General features: G+C 44.0%; 1 protein-coding gene across 9 annotated transcripts in view; it reads left to right on the forward strand.

The window, feature by feature from the left end:
* Nucleotides 1-23,682, forward strand: part of AKAP13 (A-kinase anchoring protein 13) — a 212,980-nt gene that overhangs the window by 25,793 nt on the left and 163,505 nt on the right. For 8 of the 9 annotated variants that reach the window (XM_065688843.1, XM_065688844.1, XM_065688842.1 and 5 more), the window contains one exon: nt 22,563-22,659. The exons of the other annotated variant lie outside the window; for it this stretch is intronic. The gene's annotated coding sequence lies outside the window, so the exon portion shown is untranslated. The remainder of the gene's footprint in view (nt 1-22,562; nt 22,660-23,682) is intronic. 9 annotated transcript variants of the gene reach the window in all.

Consider the following 23,682-nt stretch of genomic DNA (forward strand, 5'->3'; position numbering starts at 1 on the left):
AAGAGTAAAATTTTGCCTTTGAGGAACTTCATTTTAAGGAGTGGAGGAGCTCAAAGTGCTTTCAAGGCCTGAGTTCAGATCATAATCCAAGAGTGAATTCAGTGTCTTCATAGGCTGAGGGTGGATGAGCTTTTAGTTCATCAGGCTTTTAAAGATTATGAATTTGCAGATGTGTGAAGGACTGGGGTAGGGGGAGGGAAGCTGTTGCCTCTAAGTGGTGTTAAAATGTAAAGCTCAGGAGTATGGCTCTGATCAACTTCCATTTCAGGGGTCCCATAAAAAGCTTATGACTTGGCAGGGTTTCCGAGACTGGAAGAAAAATAATGCTCTGTATATAGCATGTTTTATTGATGTTGAAGGAGTAATGTTGCTGTATTTCAGTGTCTGCCACTGCACAGAATAAGTTCAGTTTGGCTCTTGTAGTCTTTGGCTTTTCCCCCGAATAAAACAAGGTGTGACTCCACATCTGCTTTTTCCTAGTAGTCTTGTATTAATCAGGAGTACACATATTCCCAGGTTGTGGCTAAGTTTCCTCCTTTTCCTTCTTTAATTCTCCTGTGTCACAAAGTAAATTCACAATTCGTGCCCCTCAGCTGGTACTGTAAAGTGCGTTCACTTAAACCTTGATGTTAAGCATCACATCCCACTTTCTTGCCGTGATAACTTTTTGCCTGCTTTTAAGCTCTGTGTAAAGGTGAATTTGAAATTAGGCAGCTGAGAAAGTAGTCTTTTAAAACTTGGTAAATGTAGTTGACCCAATCAAAGCTATGTAAAAATTACGTATTTTTAAGGGAAATCAGTGTTGTAAGACTTTAAGATGAAATTGCTGAAGATAATTTGTATATCTAAAATGCGAGGGAAGGCAGAGGAGACAACTGAAGCACAAAACCCCAATTTACAATCACGTACCGATGTTCCTTTGGTAAAATCACCTCTGCGTTGGCTTTGGCTGGGGATCAGGGAATGGCTTAGGGAGACAGCTGGAGTGGGATCACTTGCGGTGTGTGAGGCATCAGGTCACGCTCTGAAACAGGAGTCTGAATTCAAACACTGAACACTGGCCTCTTTTAGCAAGCGCTCTGCAGCCTGGCTGTAGGACTCAGTCTGAGTTCTTTGAGATGGGAGAAGTGTGGGTATGTGACTGCTTAAATGTAGGTTTTGTTCCCTGAGTTATTGTGCTGGCTTTGGATGGGGTCGAGTGAGATTTCTCTGTAGTAGGTAGTTATGAGGCTGTGGTTTGGATTTGTACTGAAAACCATGCTGAGAAGACAGGGATGTTTTAATTACTGCTGAGCAGTGCTTACACAGAGTCAAGGTCTGTTTTGCTCCACACCCCACCAGTGAGAAGGCTGGAGGTGCATAGGGAGGGAGGACAGCTGTGACAGCTGATCCCAACTGATCCAAGGGATATCCCATACTATATGGTGTCATGCACCTAAAGCTGTGTGAAGAAAGAAGAGGGAATGTTTGAAGTGGTGGCGTTTGTCTTCCTAGCTAACCATTCCCAAGTAACCCTGCTTTCCTGGAGATTCCCTTGCCAATGGGAAGTGGTGAATGAATTCCTTGTTTGGCTTCGCTTGCACGCATGGTTTTTGCTTTGCCTGTTAAACCGCCTTCCTCTCAACCCAGTTTTCTCACTTTTACCCTTCCAGTCCTCTTCGCCATCCCACTGCAGAGGAGCGAGCAAGCGGCTATGTGCTGCGGAGTTGCCGGATGGGGTTAAACCAGAACAGTTATCATACTGTTTAGTATTGAGATAGCTCTGTCTACATCTTATGCTTCTGATTTGTGGGTGCTATTGCTTGATTAATATTTGTGAAGCATTTAGAGCATTTTAAAGTGCTGTACGAGTGTAAAATACTGCATTTGTATTCAGTTGTAAATGCAGAGATTTCCAGCTCTGGCAGCACAAGTGCTTGACTGAGTCCTGCAGGTTTTCTGTCACCTAGTTCTCTTCTTACTTGCTCACTCCTATTTGACCCAAGCCATCAGTTCTTTCCTTGTACTCCTTCCTCACACAGGTTTGTCAGTCTGACCCTTGGATCAAGCAGTTCTGTTCCCTCCTCTTCCACAGATGTTCAAGGTCAGGTTTAATAGGGCTTTGAGCAATCTGGTCTAGTGGAGGTTGGACTAGGCCATGGTTAAAGGTTCTTTCCAACACAAACCATTCTGAGTCTTTCTTCCACAGATGCCCCATCAAAGCTAATAGGGGTTCTTACCTCCCCTTGCCCTGTTTCAGGGGTGCCTGTGGAAATCTTGACCCTCTTCCCCATGCCTGTGAGGTCGAGCATTTATTCCTGGCAGGGAACAAAACATTTCTTCCTCTAGTTCCTCCCTTGCCCATCCCACAGGCCCTGCCCAGAGGTCTGGGAGTTGCCCTTCAGGGAATCCATTTGGACTTTCCATTTGCTTCCCCAGGGAGGAGTTGGGTGAGCCTTGGCTGTTTTTTCTCCCCCATGTTGGGCATACTGATCCTTGGAGGTAGAGATTTGTTTAAAGGCAGCAGCCAGACATGGACTGAGGTTGGGGATGGATGTGCCAGTGGATGAAGGCTGCAAGCCAGAAGTGTTTTGGTGCTGCCTGTGGCAGGGACAGAGTGTGAAGGTTCTTTTGCAGGAGAGACTATGGGAAGGTTCATCTGGGGCTCATGTGGCTATTGTGGTTGGATGTGGTGCTCCCTCAGAGGAAGCCATCCTGTAATGGACAGTGCTGCCTTTGAGGCAGTTGCAGTGCCTCTCTCTGACCTAGAAATGTTTTGAAACTTGTTTGGTATTCACCAGTTCTAGACAGCTGAAAACCACCCATGTGAGCATGATTCGATTAGCTAGTGGAAGAAATTCCCACTTCCCAGATCGGGGTTGGCTGGGCCTTTAAAGAGGCTTAATACATTATCTGCAGATGAAAACAAGTTTAACACTGGACTGTCTAGCAAGAGTTGTAGAAACACCAGCTGCTTCACCAACAGCTGAAATCCTTCTGTGTTCAACCAAACTGAAGCTCCCTGGGACTTGCTGGTGTGTTACCTGTGGTGCTGGCAGCAGTGCTTACTGCTGGCATCCTCTGAAGAAGCAAAAGCTCATGTAACTTGGTCTCCCCTCGCTGAGCCAAGGCTTTAATTCAAGCGTGCATAAAGCAAGGAATTTGATCAGGCTCCTAATGTCGGTCACATCAGGAATGAAGTGAAAAGGAGTAGAGCTGAGTTACAGAACACAAGGTTTTTATTGTAAAATATGAAGTGTTCAGCAGGCCCCTGAAAATGCACATTAATAGTCCCAGTCAAGTTGCTGTGTAGTCTGGTTCTTGCTGTTACTCTTGTGTGATGAGCTTGCTGCATGGATGATGCAGACAAGTTTGGTTTATCCTGTCAGCAGGTTCCCTCAGCATCTCTCAATCTTGGGTATTTATGGCTCGAGATAAGGTATGTGTTGAGTTGCACTTAATCCTAAATTAGGTCTATACTTAATCTAGCAAAGGAGGAAAAATTCTCTTATGCTGGAACCCTTCCTGGGGTGTTATGTGGGTTTTCTTACAATAGAAATGAGGGGAAGTGAAAGGAGAAAAGATGCTTAAGTGGTTTCAGTTACTATAATGTTTGCCTACGGCAGCATTAACTTTGTATTTCACATCTTTTCCCAGGGGTGGGAGAGGAAGGAAAGGAAGGGGGAAATCAATTGTACAATTTCAGTTAAAGTAGGTTAGCACTTGTTAAACTGGTGTGTGTTATGAAGCAAAGCGGTGGTTTTGGAGTTGTTTAACGCTTAGCTCTATGTTACCTTTGCTGTTTATGCCTGTTGGAGAAGTTAATCTCTGCAAAAGGCTCTGAGCTGCTTGGTTTGGTGTGGTTGCCTCAGCTACGGGAGCATAAACCAGTAACGCTGGGGGAAGTGGAGGGATAAACATTTGCTGTTCTTTATTTGCATGTGGAATTACAAGAACCTGGGATATGTTTAGTGACTTGGAACATTTTTATTTGAAGGCTGGCTTGGTCATGACCTCCGCACATTTACATAATGAATGAAGTATTCCAGCCATCGCAGTGTAGTAAGGAAATCTGTTAAGATTGCAGTCCCTTTGTATCAGCTGACCGTGGTCTGACTAACCAACTGATTTAGCTTAATCTGCTTTTTTAATTAAACATCATGTACTTACTGGAATAACTTACTGGCATTTAGTCAGAGCATCTATGAAGCTTGCCCATTTCTCTATGCACTGTGCCTGTTGGTATTTTAAGTGCATGAAAGCAAAGGAAAAAGGGATTAATATAAGAACTCTAGAGATTGCTTGTTGTTATTCCTATGATCTGATTGCATCTGTAGTTTCTCCTAAGCTACATAGATACTGCACTATAGGATGGTTGAAATGCCACTGACTTCGTGGCTCTAGAGTGACATTTATCCATGTGGCCTCCTCAGACAAAGCTGACTTATGCTGTAACCTCTCCCTTCCCGGTGCAATCATGGGTGTGTTTGGCCTTCCATCCAGCTGGTGTATTTATAGAGCTGAATCGGACTTCTGTGGAGGGGAAGGAGGAGTTTGGCTGTTGCAGGATCTCCCTTGTGGAAGCGCTGCTGTGCTCTGCAGCTTCTGTTGTTCGGTATCTCTCCCAGCTTCTTCTCAAGCCCCGGGGATTGGGTTGGACAAGGTGTTTGGCATCTTGAGTCTGAAGAGTGTGCTGGGAGGTTGTTGGTGTTATTAAATGACATTTTGCATGTTAATGTGCAGTATTGGGACTATGTGAGCACCTTTAAAAACCAGGTCCTATAGAGAGCATAAGGAGGATGTCCAAATGTGACCTCTTGAGTTTTGTCTCTTTTTTTATGTGATAATTGATGCCAGGTTGAGAAGTATTGCAGACAGACAGGGTGTAGGCTTTTTAGGCACAAATAGTGATGCAGAATGACGCTTGCTGACATATAAGGATAATACTGGAGAAGTTAATATTCTTTTCTTACTGCTGGTAGCCTCTGTGCTTAGCTTCTATGCTGCCATGTGTGGTCTATGTTACTAAAATCATACAGCAAATAAACTTGTCCAGGCAAGAACATGGCCTTGATGCACAATTGTTAGCTAGAGCCCTAGGCCTGAAGGCAGTATTAGTGTTGGAGATGGTGGTAAGGAGTAATCTTCTAGGTCTCTCTCTATATTTAGTCCTTTTAAGGTTTTAGCTATGCTTTTGAACTGTAATTTTTTTTAATAGCAAAGGACATAAATCTTGTTACATTACAAGGGAATGCAAAGCTCTACCTTCTTTCAATTCAGAGTACATTCCTTGTATTAAAGAAGAAAATAGTGCCTGATAGTGATGCTGAAAAGCATGAACCTTTTGAAGCTGTGTAGAGAATGAATATTCAATGTGTGAGCCAGGAGCAAGCTACAGCAGGGATTATGTGGGAGCTTTGTGTGGGAGGAATTTAACTTGCCCATGGTTTACATAATATAAAGACCCCTCTTTCCTTGACTTACAGGAGTACCCCCACTGAAGTCAGAGCGGCTATTCACATGAAGGAGGATTTGCAGATTACAGTCTTAATTTAGATGTATTTATTTGTCTAAGACTGGCTTGGTAATACAGATAATGCGCAATTTATTATGTCTGTTAAACTTAGAGATTTCCATCCTGTTTAGGAAGAATTCACCTGACTTTATCACTCTGAAAAATGAGCCTGTCGTTTCCTGAAGAGTAATAAAGAGCATTGGCAAAGATTGTGATGTCTTTCAAGACCCAACAGTGTTTCTGTGTAGTGTTTGTGAGCTGCCTATCACAGAGTGCCCAAAAGGCCAGTTATAGGTACCTTGGTGTTATAATACTTAACTGACCAAAGCACGGCTGGTTGAGCATTGCCAGTGGGTCTTAACTTTGTCCGTGACTTTACAGTGCACAATAGTAACAAAGCCCCATTATACAAACATGGGAGGGTGGTGGAATCAGAAGGAATTTGCTGGGAATTGCTTTTTAATGGAAGAACTGGGAGAGTCTGCTCCCACAGAGATCTTCTGTCAGATCTTTCAGACCCAAGGATCCAACATCAGCCTTCATACGTTTTCCTCACAGTACTTTTGGGAGGGTGATAGGTGGGCAGTGGGGAATCTCTTCATGTGATGTGGAGGTGAGTGGCTGTCACTGGAGCTTGAACAGAGCTGGGTCCTCAAACTGAATAAAACTTATAAGATGGCAGCTTGACCCTGTGCTCTTTTGTGGTAGGCTTCTTAAGCTGCTGTGATTGTCTTGGGATATCTCTATTTCTTTGCTGTGATTGCACATACTTGTAGAATTCTCTGAACATGTTGAGCACCTTTCTTAATCGTACTGCACATGACTGTTTGGACATCAACCTGGGTGCTCATCGTTTCCATCTAAGCTCTGATGCATCTGGTGACGTTTGTTTGAGAAAGTTTCCTCTTGTTGTTCCCATTCCCCTCCTTGTCCCTGAAGGCACAGGGTTACATTAGACATTGTTTCCTCCTGCAGCTTCAGTTCAGGAAAGGTTGGAAAATTCTCCAAAAATCGCTAAGGATTTTCTGGGCTGCCTGGTACTTTCCAGTCTTTGCCTCTGCTTCTCATTGCCTTGTAATAGCAACACTTCCCCAGAACACAGTGTACCTGAGAGGTAGAACACATGCTGCTGTGGTAGTTAATAAGCCATGGATGCTGATGTGGAGTAATTCCGTGTGGCCAGCAACAGTGATCAAAGCCAATTTTTATCAGGTTTGAAGCTGGGTCTAAGAGCTAGGTTGCTGGTGGGACCCTTTCGAGTGAGAAGAAACACAAGCTGCCGGCTTTCTAGATTCATACTTTAGGGAATAAAGGACATAAAGGATCTATTTTGCCAGGTGGGTTAGATACTAAAGCAGCAGCTGAACAGGGTAGAACAAGCACTCTTCTGGTAAGTGCACAAACAGCATTGTGCAGTGCTGCCTTTAATGTCCATTCCTTTCATGCTCCATCCACCCAGTACCAAACTTGGGGGATGGAAAGTGAGGTGGGCTTGTGCTGTTTATACTCACTGAAAGGTAATGCTTGAGGCTTTGGTTTTCCCCTTCCACTGCTCTCCTCCAGCTTGCTTCTGCTGAGCTGGCTTAGTGCTGGACTGCTGCTTACAGGCAGACAACATGATGTAGTGTGGGAACAACTTCTTGCTGGTAGTGTCCCTGAGCTGGTGATAAAGAGCCCTGAGACATTCTTCTGCAGACCAGAGTCCAGATTGCTCTCACGCTCCCTTCTGTCATGTGTTTATCATACCTGCTCCAAGCAATGTAGGAAGGGGGTGTGTTAGGATTGCTTTAAGTTTCAGAAATAAAAGGTTGAAACCTTTGGTCAGTGACAGGTAAGTGTAACAAATGTAGTAAAATGGCATATTTTTTAATTGAAGAAATTTGACACATCTGAGACAAATTGTTGCATTTTAAACTTCATTTGCAGTGCAACAGGCAGATGAGGGATGTGCAAGACAGCATGGCAGGAGAGCTCAGTGTTCTGAATCTAGGGTGAGGGTATCCTGGGCTTACAGTGAGAAGTTCTGCAACAAGAACCAAAACCACCAGAACAACAGCAAAACCCACATCACACTGAATCTTCTAGGAAAGCATAGCTCAGAGCCATGTCTTGGCACATAATATGTTGTGTGGCTCAGATGCTCTGTGGTCAGCAGTAGTTTTTCCATTCTGTGGAAGGTAGCCTTGAGCAGGTGGAGCCCAAGTTACCTGACACAAGGGAGTTTTTGCTTCTCATAACTTAACAATGACTTCTGTTTTAATCACTTGTGTGCATCAGGACCATCCAGTAAAGACACACATGCTTATAATAAAAAGAAGACTGAATCTGCGTTCTTCTCTGTTGCTTTTATGTGGGCCTTTTGGTTCATGACTCACAGGCTCTTGTAGAGGCTTCTGAGCCAAAGATGCAACTGCATTTTTGTGTGTCACATGCTGCCTTGCCAGGTCCAGTAATAGTTGGACAAGAGAGGAGAGAATAATACAGCCTGCCTTACTGCAAGTGTATGTGGAATCATACTCATGGGAAGTTAAAGAAGACTTTCATAGTTTATAACATTTTTATAAACTCCCTATGCTTCGTAACACTCTGGATGCTTATGTAAGTATTACAACTAATAAAGGATGTCTCTATGGTTTTGCGGTGAAAGACCTACTACCAGTGACTCAATTGAGATATTCTTGGAATTGTATGATCTAGCAGTAGGGGAGAGGGTTTGAATTTACAGCTGTAAAGCATTGAGAAATGCATTGTTTTAGCAAATGCATTCAGCTGAGAAAAGAAATGCAAAGCAGAGACCCTGCTGGAGCCTGGATGTGGACGTCATTCCCTGTGTAATGCGGATGTTTCCCACAACAGTTCACCCGCGTGTTTTGCACGTCTTCAGTCTGCAAAATGGTTCTTTTGTCTATGACTTTCATCTTTCTAAGATTTTAGTATTATTCTGTGCCATGAGATGATTTGTCATGTTGAAAGATGATGTAAAGAAGTGGAGAGCTGTCTTTTGAACTGTGTTTTAACGTGATGGGTTGGTAGTTTAGCCATTCTTTAAAACCTTCAGGAGAAGCCCTGATGGTCAGCAGTTGCATATGATCAGAACACAGGCTGTAGGCTTTAAGTATGCTAGTTTTTTTCCAATGAGGCAGTTGTGTCCTATGTCGGATTTTTCCCATAGTGTTTTGAGAATAAAAGATGATTTTAGTGTTTCCTAAGTGTGTAGCAGCACTTGATATCCAGCCCATGTTGCACCTTTTACGTAATACATGCTGGTTAATGCACAAAGTTTGAAGTGTTCTTTAAGTGCATTTCTGTATGAGCTTATAAAACCTTTTAATCCATTGCTAAAGTGTTGCAAGTACAGACTCTGACTGTAAAGGGTGTTTCCTATCGGTGAAGAAACACAACAGTCATGGAGGCCTTTATTTGAAAGGTTGTTTTTGAGGGTTTAATTAGGAAAAATGTCAGCTTGCCAGCATTTCAGTGCTGCTTCTTTTTCCACACTGGAACCTGTAATCTTTCTTCATGGGAAGATAAGTGTTCACATTTTGTTTTATTTTGTTTTATTTTGTTTGAAATAGTGGTATGTGAGATCCGTCCTGCTGCTGCATCCCTTTGTGTTGGAGATGTCTGTCAGAGAAGGCCCCTATCCCCACAGGGATGGGGAAGGAGCACATCTGGACCACCAGCCAGACAGTGCTACTCTAGGAGCCTTGCTGGAAGTAAGAAACCAGATGTAATGGGATTTAGGGTAACAAAAAGACTATGAGAATCTTTCTTTTGTAAATCTTTTCATTGCACTGCACTGTTTTCACTCCAGGTGCTTCAGGACTTGAGTACTGTAGGTGGATTTACAAACTGTTGACATACAGATGTAACCCTGCCTCAGAATAAAACCAAAACCCCAAGGTCTTCCCCCAGTTATTGCCAATAGTTTTGATATCTATGAAAATAATAGTCTCCAAGACAATAACTTTTCCTCGGTGATAGCAACTATCCTTTGTACATGACATGTGTTTATTGTTATTAAAATAAGTTACAAGTTGGATTTATGAAACTTCTCTGTACACTGTTAACTGCAACTGTTCAGTTTTCATAAACCATTTTAAATAAACCTCTGCTGGCTTTTCTCTCAAAATTTAGCTTAAATTCCTTTTGGAAGCACTGAGATGTAGTTGGATTTGCTCTAAGGCAATGTAAACGTACCTTTGCATGCACCTTAAATGTAAAATTGAAAAGAAACTTCCTGTAGCTATGGCAGGAGTGGACTGCACTATTGCTGGGACTATTCAGTCTCTGTTTTATGTGCCCTTGTCCTACAAGGGGCTGAGCGCTTTACCCTTCTAGTGTGGCAGAGAGCTAGATTGTGTATCTCATACTAGCCAGATGAGTGTCACTACCGACCTCTGTGACCTGCTTAGTGCTAAACTCCTGCACGTTTTGCTGAGCAATGCTGAATGCACCAGGGGATTGAGGTCTTGGATCTCTTGGAGGCTCAACTGCTTACTTCATAGCAGCTGATTGATGATTAGGAGAGGAGGATGTCATCTGGTTTTATATCGACCGGGTAACAATTCAGACAAGTGCTATCCAAGCTACCCCTGCAGACCTCTGCAAGCAATGAGACGACTGGCACCCCCAGAGCATCCTTCTTCCATCCTAAAATCACCGAAACAAAGTGGTCTGTAGACAGGGAGGAGATGGCTAGCTTAGACTGTGCCCAAGTTTTAGTGGGGTAAAACTGGGTGATGGGGATCTTTCCCTTCCCGTGCCCCAGGTAGAATCTTTCTTGGAATAGTGCAAACTACAAGAAGTTGTTAAACATTGCTGGCTATGTGAAGTTCTGAACCAGGTAAAATTGGTGTGATTTACATCAAAACATAGTCTAATTGGTAGAAGCAGATGCTGTCTATGTTTAGACCCGGTTATTTTCCTTGTCTTGTTGCTCTTGGGCATTAGGAGAGAGGAAGGGTCTGGGAACAGAGCAGTAGCTGAACAAAACAAGGTGAATCAAGGGCAGAGGAGGAGGCTTAACTTGCAATTTCCTTGTCTTTGTTGGTTTAAGTCTGGCCCTCTTCATTGTTTAATGTTTTGTATTTAATTTCCTTGGTTGCTTAAGGAATGGTTGGGGCTGGCAGAGGAGTTGAGAACCATGGTCAGGTAGGGCATGCAAGATTCAACCTGGTTTTTAAAGTAGGTCAGAGAAATGAATGCATGTTCCAGAGGTGCTGAGAAACCTTTTAGTCCTGGTTGGCTTGTAAATATCTTCTGCAGCCTTGAGAATGAAAACCATCAAGTGTTCTGGAGCACAGAAGGAGCTAGATCAGTGCATTTGGGTTGGATCTTTTGCTGCATCGCTGTGTTGAGCTTTTGTTTCCAATCATAGCACTTTCTTCCTTTCCTCTCCTGATACTCTGGCAGCGGAGAGGTGGAATTTGCAAAGGAAAACAGCTGTAGTTCAAGCTGTGGAAAAATTACCAAGGACAAATCCTTGGGGGTTATTGGGCTTGGTCTCTAACTTTGAATTGCTCCTGTAAATGTTTAGAGACAGGCTTGAAGTCATGGGCTTCGAGAGGTAAACAGAGGTGAAATTTTTCAGCCTGCAGTAGAACTTCAATGACCTTAATGCTTTCTTCTGACCTTAATGTCATCTTGGAAACGCACAGAAACAATGTCTAACCCTAAAATAAGTAAATAAAATCAGTTTGTAGATGTTGATCTCCTGTAGAAACGCTGGAACAACTTTGTTTTTCCTCTGTTTCTGTGTCTGACCCCACCTTCCCCATTCCTTCTTAATCACATGCATACCTGCTAGCCCATTGCCATCGGGGAGGTTTATGTGAGATGATCTCTGTTGCTTAGGAGTTAATCAGCTTGTGACGCCCCGTTCTTCGTCCTCCTGAGGTTTTCAGAACTCATGTCACCCCCAGGGATGTCGGTGTTGATGAGAAGCCCTTCCCTTGTGTCCCTGGGGCTCATGCCTATGGTGCTTCAGCCTGGCCTAGGCTCGGTTGTATGGTACTGCCTGCACAGCAGGCCCAGGGCTTCAGCCCCTTCTCCTGGATCAGGGAATCCGCTCCAGCAGAAAACTGATGTGGCAAAAGAAATTTGAATCTCTGTTTAACTGACCCTGGATCCTGCCAGCAGCAGACTGGTGGATGAATGGTGGCAGCTTCAGAGAGGACAAGGCCACTTGGTGGCAACTGTTGGAGTTGGGCTTAAACCAGCAGTTGTAGGAACCTCACCTGAACTGGAAGGGCTCAACAGGGGAGGCTTGGCAGGTACCTGCAGGGGAGCATTGCTGAGGCTCTTAGCAGTATCTTTTCCCATCACAGTTGGGTGTTAGGTCTCCACTGGATGAGCTAAGAGCTTCAAGATTTCATCTTTATGAAGCTGGCTGTGTAAGAGGTTTTGGGTGAGGATGTAGCTCTTGCGGAAGCAGGCTTTCTTCACCTGTGACACCCATCATATACCATGAGCTGGTGGGTTATCTGTGATCTCTAGCAACCTCTAGTGCTAAGTGCTTATGCTTTATGTTTGCACCTCTTTCTTCTTTTGATTGGGGAAACAACATAATGAGTATTTGCTGGTGCTAGTGAGTAGGTTAAACACATCAGATAAGATGTGGTCATTCTGTCAGAATACTTACTCTAAATCCATTCTTTGTTTAGATTTCTGGGCAGGCATTAAGTTTTGGTGTCTTTGTTTTATGTCGCTTGTATAAATACTTGTTAATTTATCTGAAGCACGTTATTTCTTATTATATGTGTGTAAGGCACACAAATGTTAAATTGGCATCAGTGTGTGACTGTTCTCCATGGTGTGAATCTGTCTTTCTAGTCCTGAATGTGCCATGGAATAAGCGCACGTGCCCTTAGACGTCATGGTGAGCATTTTAATTGAGCGTGTGCTGGAGCGCTTTGTAAGTATAGATCAGAAAAATGTTGTTTAGCAATAGATATTATCTGTGGAATAATGTCAAGATTTAAGTCTACTGCTGTTAAGGGCAGGGCACCTGGAGGGGGAAGAAAGAAACAAAAGCAAAATCGTTATCTTGAGAAAGATAACTCAGGCATCAACAGATGAAAAGCAGAGAATAAAGTTACTTGACCCAAGGTAAGAACAATACTAAATACTGTGGCATTGTCCCTGCCTTAGAACGTTTACCTTCAGGAAAAAATAACAAGTGTTGAGCAAACTGGTGCCCTAAAAGCGGACAACTGGATCAGTGGTTTAGGCACTGACTGAGGACCAGTCAGTCTGGGCACAGTTAGGCACAGGTATCAGTCTCAAGAAAGGGTGGTTTACAGAGTATTGCTTTTGCTGTGAAGGTTCCTCCCCTGTGTTGCTGAATAGGAGATTTACTTATCCTCTTGGTGCAGCAGGTAGATGATGATTAAATCTATGGTATTGAAGCCTTGTAGGGCCAAACTACTGAGTAGCCATGCATGGCTGGGAAAAGATCCACCGGTACCCTCTGCAAGATGCACTGTTGTCTGTGCAAATCCTGGTGTTGCACTGTTGCTCTCTGCACCCTGTGTGCATGGCTCACATAGGTGGAAAAGTTCCTCTGTGGGTAGGATATTGCCAGGGATGGCAGCTGGGGCTGGACTGTGGATCCGGGTAGCTCCTGCGGCCTGTTTATGAGAACATCCTGTGCCTATGGTGTTGGGCAGTTGGCGAGATAGACGTTAGCATTGGTGTTATGCTCCCTGCGGCCATCATTTCTATGTGCTCCTTTGTCCCTCTTCCCCTACTCAGAGTAAAAAAAAGTCCTGGGTTAGATGGTAATTTAAGCATAAGCAGGCTATGGTCAGCTTAAAGTTATGAGCAGAAACTTTCCTGGTCCTGAAAAGTGTTGAAAAGGCCATGCATGCTGTTGAAGTCAACCTCCTAGCTCAGGAAGACAAGTTAAATATATATGTATGTAAATACATACACACACATACACACACACACACACACACATATATATATATTGTTGTTGGTTTTGTTTGCTATTTTTTTAATTACTATTTATTTTATCTAATTGTTTAGGTATCAGCTAATCCTATTTGATACTGTGCAGGATGACGATCAAGCCCTGAAGAAAGCAGGCAATGTCTGACCAGAAGATCAGCCACAATTGCAGGAATACAGGAAAGGGGAGATCCAATTGCTCTGGGGCTGTGTTTGCAGGAGGTGAATCACCACTTGCATTGGTATAGATGGGGTAGATAGGCGCTTGGAAACCTTTACATGCACGTGGAAATGCGGGTAGCGCTTTTGCTCTATTGCCGTGTGCGTGCTTGGGTTGCGCCTACAGCTCCTGTTGACGTGCGGGAGGTGTTGCACAAGCGGTCATTTACAGGTGCATTGGGAGAAGGGTGTGCCCAGGCAATTAGAGTTGGCTTTAACTTCTTGTTTTTCCTTCACTGCTCATAGCACTGAGCAAAAACCTCCTTTACTGGATTTGCTTGGGGTAGGTGAAGAGGGGGATAGTGTTCTGTTGGGTGAAAACTGTTGTCATTGCTAGAACTAAAGATCGTCTGCTTCAGGGGATGGTTGGAGGAGACAGAATGAAGTAAGTCTGTGAAGGAAAGTAGGGGCAGATAGGTCAGCAAAGTTGCCTAATTGCCCGGGGTACCTGTAGAAGGATTTGCTAAGTGACGGTAGCCTTCATGTAATGTGTTTTTGTTTTGTTCCAGGATGCCTAGCAGCTGGTAGTGAAGTCATCCCAGTGCTGGTTGGGTGACTGGTTGTAACTCCTGATTAATGATAAAGCAGGGAGGAGTGCACTTTACAGAGAAAATGAATAGGTTTCACTCTGGCCACCTTCAGCCCATGTGTGAAGCACACGGGAGGATGCAGACACAGCACAGCCAGGATTTCACTTTGCTGTGTGAATGCAGAGCAGTAGCAGGCTCAGTTAATTTTAGGCTATATTTGATGTTAGGCTTTGAGATGTAGGTTACATGGACATTTGCTGACTTGTTTCAGGAATCCTTTTGCTGGTGGCAAAAGCTTGGTTCCCCCCCCAGCATGTACTCAGGGGTGTCAAAAGCACTGTTTGGATACTGGGCAAAATCTGTGCCATATGCTAATGCTGTTTAATAATGTCCCTTGCTTTTCTACTTGTCATATTCTGTGTTACTGTGACCTGCCTCTTTAAAGATATTACTGTTGCAGGTGTCTGTCTCCATTTTGCTTTGGCAAAAATGATTTTATATGTAAAGGCAGCAAAATACAAATGCAGTTTAATTTTCTGAGCTTTGGTGTTGTGCACTCGTGGTATGTGTGTTAAACAGCATCATGGCTTCAGCTGTGAAGTGCCTGTATACTCAGCCTGTCTTGCAAGAGCTTGCATGGATCAGAATTAAGTAAGTGCCAGCGTGCTTTGGAACTACAGACCATGTGTTAATGCATCCAGAAACAAGCTGCAGACCTTTTAGTACAGGATGGGCCCAGAGGTCTTATTCAGGGATTCCTCAATAAGTACTGACAATGACATGAGCTTTCCCCACCTTGCTACTGCTCCATGCTTTACTTGTCCCCCGCTTTGCTGTGAGCGTTGCTTCTGCTTTTCATGGACCGTGGTGTGGCTGGGAAAGCATTGTGGGTGTAGAGGAGCAATGGTGTGCAGGAATGGTAGTATGGGGAAGTGAAAAGTTCCCAATCTGTGTTTTAATAGAATTAACATTTTATTTTACAGGCGAAAAGGGAATAAGAGCATGGTGTCTTCCTAATAATAACAGTGAATACTAGTAACTTTAAAGGGTTTCTAGGTAAAACATAGCATCTCTTCTTGAGGCTTTTGTTTGAACAAGTACATGCAAATAGTTATGAGCAGCTTCCAAGCTGATAGTATCACACTTCCTTACCATTACAGTTTTGGTGCTGTCATTTCTTTTGAGCCCTTCAATATTGACCATAGCACTTAACTGCTTTTCAAAATCCCAATAGTACTTCTTAGTCCTGATGCTGGTATAGTGCTTTTTATCTGAGCACTTTACAAAAAGAAGGTAAAATTAGGCTGCTGAGCTGCAATTTGGTACTGTGTTCATTGGTGTAAGAAGTCAATACAGTGTAAAAGAGTATTTCAAACCAAATGATTTCTCTCTTATGCCATACCAATGCTATGAATAGAAATCAATACTATCTGGAAGTATTTGAGCTTATTCAGTAGAAAAACCCACACTCAGAAATCCTGGGGTAAGAGTGTTCTCTTCCCTATAAACTGTTCATGCTGAGTGCTCATCAAATACCTAAATTGCCGTACTTGTTGTCAGAGTTGATGGGTGATCTCTCTCTGTTGACCCTGTGCTGATAATGCTTTCTTAAATGAGGCTGCAGCTGGGAGTTAAATTGCATGGCACACTGCAAAAGTCACCCCAGTTGTAAACTGAACGGGTTTCACTGGAGTTATGTCATCTCTAGATAATGGGATGGTAAAGCTGAGAGGAGCCAAGTGCTACTTGTGAGAGACAAGGGGTTGCTAGGGCAGTCTTTAGATGCATACATTGAGTTTAAATGAGATTTGTGAAAAGGGCTAATGTTGCTTTGGAGCATGTCTGTTCTGCTGTGGATAGCATTGCTACTCAGAGCTCGCCTTCACCCTTCAGCATCTGGAGCGAGGGAGGTAGGGTGTGATTAAGTGCATCTCACATGTTTGGAGTCAGATGATGGCTCCTGGAAAACGTGATCTGCACTGCGCAAGTCTGCATCTTGCTGCCTAAATGCTTAATTATTTGAGCTGTTGTGTAACCCACCTGTAATCTGAGTGCTGGGTTGCAGATTTTGCTTGCATCATTAGACCTTCCCTTTCATTACTGGTTTAGGACCATTATACAGAGCTCCTAATTTATATAATTAAGTGCTGCACAGCTCCAGTGACACGTTGATTTGAGAAGTAAAGCAACTTGATGCTGTGGTTGCCCCACTGGTGTTGGGCAGAGCTGGGCAGCCGTGCAGAGGTGGATGGAGGCAGCCAGCTTTTGAAGAAAGGTGAGGGTGGAGAGGCAATCCTAGCCCATTACAGACTGTGCTGGCAGCCCTCTGTAAAGCCTTGGATTGGATTGCTTCATTTTCTGGCCCTTTTTGTCGCGTCTCCCCCCCCCCCAACATTTATCTGTTTAACCTGTAAACATGGTGGCAAAGGGGTCATTGCTGTCTGCCTCCATGATGTTCAACATGGAGGGGACCTTAGTCTTGACTGGAGCTACAGTGCCAGACAGGAATATAGATTTGTTCTTCATATTTTATATCAAAATGTTACAACGTGGAGGAGAAAGCTTGTGTTAATGTGTCAGTTCATGTTATATGCTGATATTTGTTTGATATGTACATGTTCCCTTCCTTGTCACAAGGTTTTCAAGTACAGGAGAAGTTCTTTATTGGTTATTGTTTTTAAACTGTGTGGGAATGAAGAATAAAATGAATTTGGTACATGGGGAAAGTAAGATGAAGTAAGTGAATTGTGCAGGTTGCACGGCTGGAGTTGAACTGCCCTGCTGGTGATGATTTTGACTTCATTCCTGTGGCAGTGGAGCTTGATGAGCCTGTTCAGCTCAGTTTTACACGTGGGAATTGAGAAAGAGGCCACAGCTGAGTGGGGTGGTTTTGAACAATGAAAGCATGGGGATAATGTCATAGCCTTGGTGTCATGGCCTTGCTTTGGGCAGGGTAATGGACCAGATGATGTCCAAAGAGCCCTTCCAACCAGATTTTTTGCGTGGCTCTTGTTTCCAAGCAGGCTGCCTTTTTCAGGGTTGTATCCTGTTCTGCGGTGGCATGTCGCCTTCCCAGCGGACATCCAGCCTGTCCTGCTCGTGACTTGCACCTAATATTTCAAAGAAAGTAGGCCTATTCTGTTAAGTGGGGGACTGTGGTCATGGCATTTCCCTTTGCCTTGAGGCATTGCGTTGATAGCTCTTGATGATGGCCATGTTGAAGTAGTCCTGAGCTTCACTGTGCTTCCTCTCAGATGTCCTGGTGTGGGTTCACTGCTTGCAGAGTCCCTGTGGCACCTCATTTTTTCTTGGGGAAACAGATTCCTGGGGATTATTGTACAAGAGGAGTTTATGGAGCTCTGGTTGCTGTCAAGAGACCGGCAGAGAGGCATAAAGCATCTCTTTGTTTCGCTGCTTTGTGATAGCTGGTGGAAGTAAAAAGCAAACCCAAAACTTTCAGCCTGTGCTGTTCTAGAGAGAAAATGTGTGTGTCTGGGGCTACAGTGAGCAGGGAAGCGGTCCTGCTGGGTGCTTCCTTGTTTCCCTTTTCCATCAGCATGGGAATATTTCTGTCTACAAGTTCAAGGTGACGCTGTCAAAAGGGTTTGTTTCCAAAGTTAACTTAGTATATATCAAACAACTTCTGTCTCCTGTCTCTTACTAATCAGGATTAATGGGACTCCAGTTAACAACTTCATGTTTTTGCTTGCTCTGCAGTGTGTACAATGGTGTGAAATATGGGTATGTTTTACTTTCTGTTGGTTTAAAATTCATGGCTTTTCTTCATCCAGTGTGCAAAGTCAGGTGCTGCCCTCAAAACAAACCCCATCATTCACTTTTAGAGGAACCTTGTGTGTGTCAAAATGTGAGCTGCAATCTGCCCTCTGCTGTACTGGTAAAAATGTAGTGTGATGCAGCTGTGAGTGGATCCATGGTGCATTTATTCTTGTCCAAAGCAAAGCAGAATTTAGGCAAATAATATTCTTCCATTTATATAGAATCATTTAGTTTGGAAAAGACCTTCAAGGTAGAGTCCAGCTGTTGACCCAGTGCTGCCAAGTACACCACGTAACCATGTCCCTTAGCACCAAAGCTGACAAGGGTCACGTTGTCATAGAAGATCAGGTTGGTCAAGCAGGGCCTGCCTTTCATAAACACTTGCTGACTGAGGCTGCTCACCTGGCTGTCCAAGGAGTGTGTCCAGGCTCCCTTCCATAAGGAATTGGGAAACATGATTCAGACCTTCTGAAAAGGTCTCATGAGCCAGTTTCTCATTGGAGACTAAACAGGAGCAGGAAAAGGATGTCCTGTAATGACAATATCATGCTATATAAATATAGACTGTGTATTAAAAGATAACAGCGGCATGCAGTTGTACACCCAGAAGTTTTGGAGATGAGGAGAAGCAGTGTATTCCTTGACATCGTTTGAAAAAGAACTGTGAAGAGGTTTTATAGCAGGCAACAGCCCAAACTCGGAAATACTCCAGAGGTTTATTTGGGTGCTGTAGCTGTGGGCTTGGCTGGGTTTGGGTGTCTTGGCTATCAAAAGTTTCCAGCTGTATGAAATAATCTCAGATAATCAGCAGTTCATCTCCTCGACTGTTATTGTCCTGATCTTGGGGCTGTTTTCTGGATTTGTTGAAAGCTTCATGGTGGCAATTACAACCAGATGGTGAGATAACTTGTTCGATGTGTCAAAGGGATCATCTGCCACAGCAACAAAACACGCAGCGCATCTCAGAACAATAAAATAGGTTTGTGTTCAGGGGGAGGAAGAAAGAGCACGTTTGAGGAGTGGTTTCCTCTTTGCTGGGCAGGGTTTGGGATGGGTGGGTGTTCGCTGAGGGGGAATCGGGAGAGCAACTGGAAACCCTAATGTCCAAGCACTGGGGCTCTGCCAAGTATGTGAGTTTAAGAGCCCACTTGATCGTTCCTAACCAGACTTTCAAAACAGGATAACTCCTTTCCTTGCTGTGTTAGCCAATGCTGTTCTTTTCATTGAGAAATGGAGAGTATCTTCCGATGCTTGGCTCCTCTGCTGTAAAGGGGATATCAGATGCAGATCACCTCTAAGCTGTTGGGCTCTTTTCTTGCAAAACAGCCTATCTGTTACAAGAATTACGTATATATTCTGCAGGGCCAGTTAATGCTGTCCTTAAACTTTATTTCCCTCTCTCTTCCCTAAATATGCTTCAGTCATTAATCAGTAGCATGGCTAATTTCTGCTTTATCTGTCTCGCGATGTAAGGAGCAAAACTGTGAGCAATCTGCCATCAAATTATCCTATCCTAGCAAGCAAGATGGGGTCTTTTACCCTATTTTTATTAAATCCAAGCAGAATAGGTTGTGTAAGTGCAATTGTAAATAGGACTAGCCCTTACATTCTTATGTAGTTTAGTGAGCAGTGTGTGATACCATGACGATAGGCCCTTTTGGGCAGAAATTATCTGGAGTTACAGATGAGAATAGGGGAATGTTGGCAGAGCAGTGTAGGAATCTGGTTGCTTTTTACAGCTTTCCTTATAAAGATGCCATATATCGTCAACTTCCTGGAATAAATGTAGTTTGTAAAGCAGTATAAGCTCACCCATTAAACAGTTTCTTAAACTATCTTTTTAAGATTCAGAAAAGGGGAGCTACGTCAGCATTCATCTATGCTTGGTAATGATTTCCTGGTAAAGGAAGAAGAGGAGAAGAAATCCACATAGGGAAGTCCTTCTGAGATGGGTGTGCTTAGGCGTGCGAGAGCTAGCCCATAGCAGCTTCATGGGAAACACAAAATCAGTTCTTTGGGGAATTGAGTCTTTGATGTGGAGAGCGTTACTGATTGTGCAGGCTCTTCATGTATGGGCTACGCTATATATCTAGGGGGTTTTAATACCCTTTGCTTATTCCTGAAGCAATCTCAAAATTCTTACAGAATAAAAGCAAACAAAAAAAAAAGCCCGGAGGAAGTATTTTGTGACCTGTATTACTGCTTTTTATTGCTAGGCCTGTTGATTTTTCTCCACTTGCTAATGCCTTCCAAGTCATGAAAGTCCGAGTGAGCTGTACATGTGCGTCTCCATACGCACATCCTCATTCCTTAGTGGATATGGTGAAAAACCTGCAGTGATTCACAACATACTACCTGCTTTAGCAGTGTTAGCTGTACCTGTGTTGCTTGTTGGTTCAAAGGAATAGCTTTATCTGACAAAATATTACAAGTATGGTATTAAAAGCTAAGTTATCAGTGTCCCATTAGTGAATGAAACCGCTGTATTGTATTATATGCCTTGGAGAGAGCTGTTACTTGGAGATCAACACATGATGCCCAGTAGTAGCTGTGGGTTAATGTTGCTTGCTTAATGTAGTTAATAAGCCAACTGTATCTTGGGCTGCATCAAAAGGAGCATGACCAGCAGGTAGAGGGAGGTAATTCTGCCCCTCTATTCTGCTCTTGTGAGGCCCCATCTGGAGTATTGTACCCAGCTCTGGGGCCCCCAATACAAGAGGGATGTGGAACTGTTGGAACGAGTCCAGAGGAGACCACAGAGATGACTGGAGGGCTGGAGCACCTCTCCTATGGAGACAGGCTAAGAGAGCTGAAGGCTGGGTTTGTTCAGCCTGGAGAAGAGAAGGCTCCCGGGAGACCTTACAGTAGCTTCCGGGGGCCTACAAGCAATCCGAGAGAGGTGCTTTTTAAAGGGCAATAGTGATAGGACAAAGGGGAATGGCTTTGAGCTAGAAGAGGGTAGGTTTAGATGAGGTACAAGGAAGAAATCCTTCACTATGAGGAAAGTGAGACACTGGAACAGGCTGCCTGGAGAAGCTGTGGCTGCCCCACCCCTGGAATTGTTCAAGGCCACGTTGGATGGGGCTTGGAGCAACCTACTCTGGTGGAAGGTGTCCCTGCCTGTGGCAGGGCTTTGGAACCAGAAGATCTTTAAGGTCTTTTCCAACCCAAACCGTTCTGTGAGCTATCAAACAGTAACCATCTTTTAAAATGTGGTCCTGTGAGTAATACTAAGGGAATTCTGGAGGGAAGTTCCAGTCTGTGACCAAGGGTGGTTATACTGGTTAATGAATCCAAAGAGAGTTTGTGTGCTCTCGACTGGGATTTAATAGTTCAGGTAATTCCTCTTTCAGCTCCAGTAATTTGCCATAAGAATATGATTTGGAAATGTGTGACACTACAGTGAAGAAATTCATGCACAATCCTGGTATTTTAAGAGGAGCAAGAGGGTGAACTTACTTCTTTCACTAATTTGGTCTATGTTTAAATACACAAATTTGTAGTAAAATGCCTTTTAGCGTGCAGTACCCTGTGGGGCTTTGCAAAACAGTCTCCCCATTTCTCATGAGGAACCCACCAGCAGAATGGATAAAAGAGACTTAGCAATAAATCTTAAGAAAACATCGTGTAAAAGTGACTTTGAGGTGTTCAGGTGATGCTGTTCCTGTGTTAGTTTTGTTGTGTGATGCTTATCTTCCAGTGTTGTACATTCCCCAGCTAATTCACACAATACAGTTGATTTCCCAGCTGGTAACTAGTTTTGCCATTGTTACTTCTGTGCTTGTAATGGCACTTCGAACTCAGCAGGTTGGCTCAGGCTGTGAGATTCCCTGATTACAGATGCTTTCCCAACGAGGGGAGCACAGAGTCTCCTCTATCTGGTAAAACAGGAGGCGGCAGTTGGTATGTCGTGCCTGCGTTTGGTGATGTGTGCGTAGCCACAGCCTTTCCTGGTGTGGTAACCAAATGATGGCCTAAGGTGCTCTGATGACTTTGATTTAGCTACTAAAATCTCCCACACAGCATTGAATAAGCCGAAGCCCAGGGCTGCTTCTCCTTTTGACATTTAATCCACTTTTAACTGCTCTTTCCAGGTGTGCTTAGTAGACCAGATTCATCCCCCAGGATGAATATACCGAGTAGATTTTGCCCCAGAGAAGAAAATCAGCAGGTGACCCAGAAGGGTTTGACCGAGGCTTGCTTATGAGTTTGGGCTTCATCTGCTGGCTATCACCTCCCATCGTCTACTTTTGGTGCTTTTGTTCCTTATGAATGCCCTCACGGCAAGGTATTTTAAAAGTAGTCTGACGAAGTCTGTCCAAGAGGGTTTGTGTTTAAGATGGGTTCGAAGGACTTAAGGCCATCTTAGAGGTTTGGGAAATGGTGATGGACAGCTTTGGGAATAAACAAAATAGCAAATACAGCCCGGCAATACGTGCCTCCTGTATGGCTAGCAAGGTAGAGGTTGGTGTTTTCACCCTCCTTGGTGAAGTTGTGATGCCAGTTTGCGATGCCAGTTTGGCTACTGGGACCCCCAGGTAGCTGTGCTGTGTCTTGCCCCTGGTGACGTCTCCTTTCCTCTCTTCCAGGAGCTGAGCATCGTGACGTGCCCTGCTCCTCCCTGCTCGGTGTGGGAACGACTTGAAGGACGTCTTGGAGCCACCTGTACTGCTTCATGCAGTTAAAGTAAGGTTAAATGTTTTGGCAGCTCCTTCAGGTACAGGCAAGGGTTGAGGGGGAGAGGTTTGGAGGAATGGGTTTCTTAGCTTAGCTGCTTGAGAGCAGGAAGGGATGCTAATATCAAAGCACATGTTATAAGCAAATTCAGCAAGTTGTTTTGCCATAAAATACTACTTCTTTGTGGTGGAAGCAAAGCAGAAGAGGAGTGTGTGGTCTCAGCCCTTGCATCAACCGTATGCCATGGTGTGAAATAGCACTTCACAGAGCATCAGCTGGTTTTCCCTATTATTTTAAGATATGAATTTCATGTCCCCAAGGCAGGCACACAGTTACAGCCCAAGGATTCCCGTGGGAGCCAGTCAGGATCAGAGCTCAGATCCACAGGACTCAAGTCTTGCTGGCTGCTGGTAGGGCAGGCCTCCAGGTTAGCACAATAGCCGTCTGTCTGTCCTGGAGCAGTGGTGGCATTGAGGCTTCTGGGTTTGATTTTTTTCCGTGGTGTGGTGAGCCAGATCAGGGGGCAGATGTGACCTAAAAGCAAATAGATGGTTATTGCAGTACTGACAGTAGCTGGTTTGACTCATGGAGTTAGTTACACCCATTCTCTCCAAAAAGCCTTGAATTTGCAAAAACTGTTAGCCTGAAGCAAAGAAACTGTGAGCGTCTTGCTTGGAAATGGGCGCTTGTCGTGTCTGAGCAATGATGAAGGAGGGAGGGAGGAAAACCACTGCAAGATGCCTCTTTTCTCCTCCCACAGTCTCTAACCTGTTTACCTTCTGCAGTGCCTCATATTTTCCATAGTCTTTCTTGCGAAGAACGGTGCCATAACAATACTGGGTCCAAATCATTTGGTGTTACTGAGCTGTAGCAGCAGCTGGTTGGATTAGTCATGAACTGTTCTTACTGTAGAAAGACAAGTTGTCATTGTAATTATTTGGGTTTCCTTTTTTCAGTGGGTTGGGCAGGGAAGTTATCCCTATTTTCAGGGCTTGAGAAAAATGAAGTCTTTGGCAAAATCGTGAATGAAAT

Source organism: Lathamus discolor, chromosome 8, assembly GCF_037157495.1.
Source record: "Lathamus discolor isolate bLatDis1 chromosome 8, bLatDis1.hap1, whole genome shotgun sequence".
In the NCBI taxonomy this organism is placed as follows: Eukaryota; Metazoa; Chordata; class Aves; order Psittaciformes; family Psittacidae; genus Lathamus; species Lathamus discolor.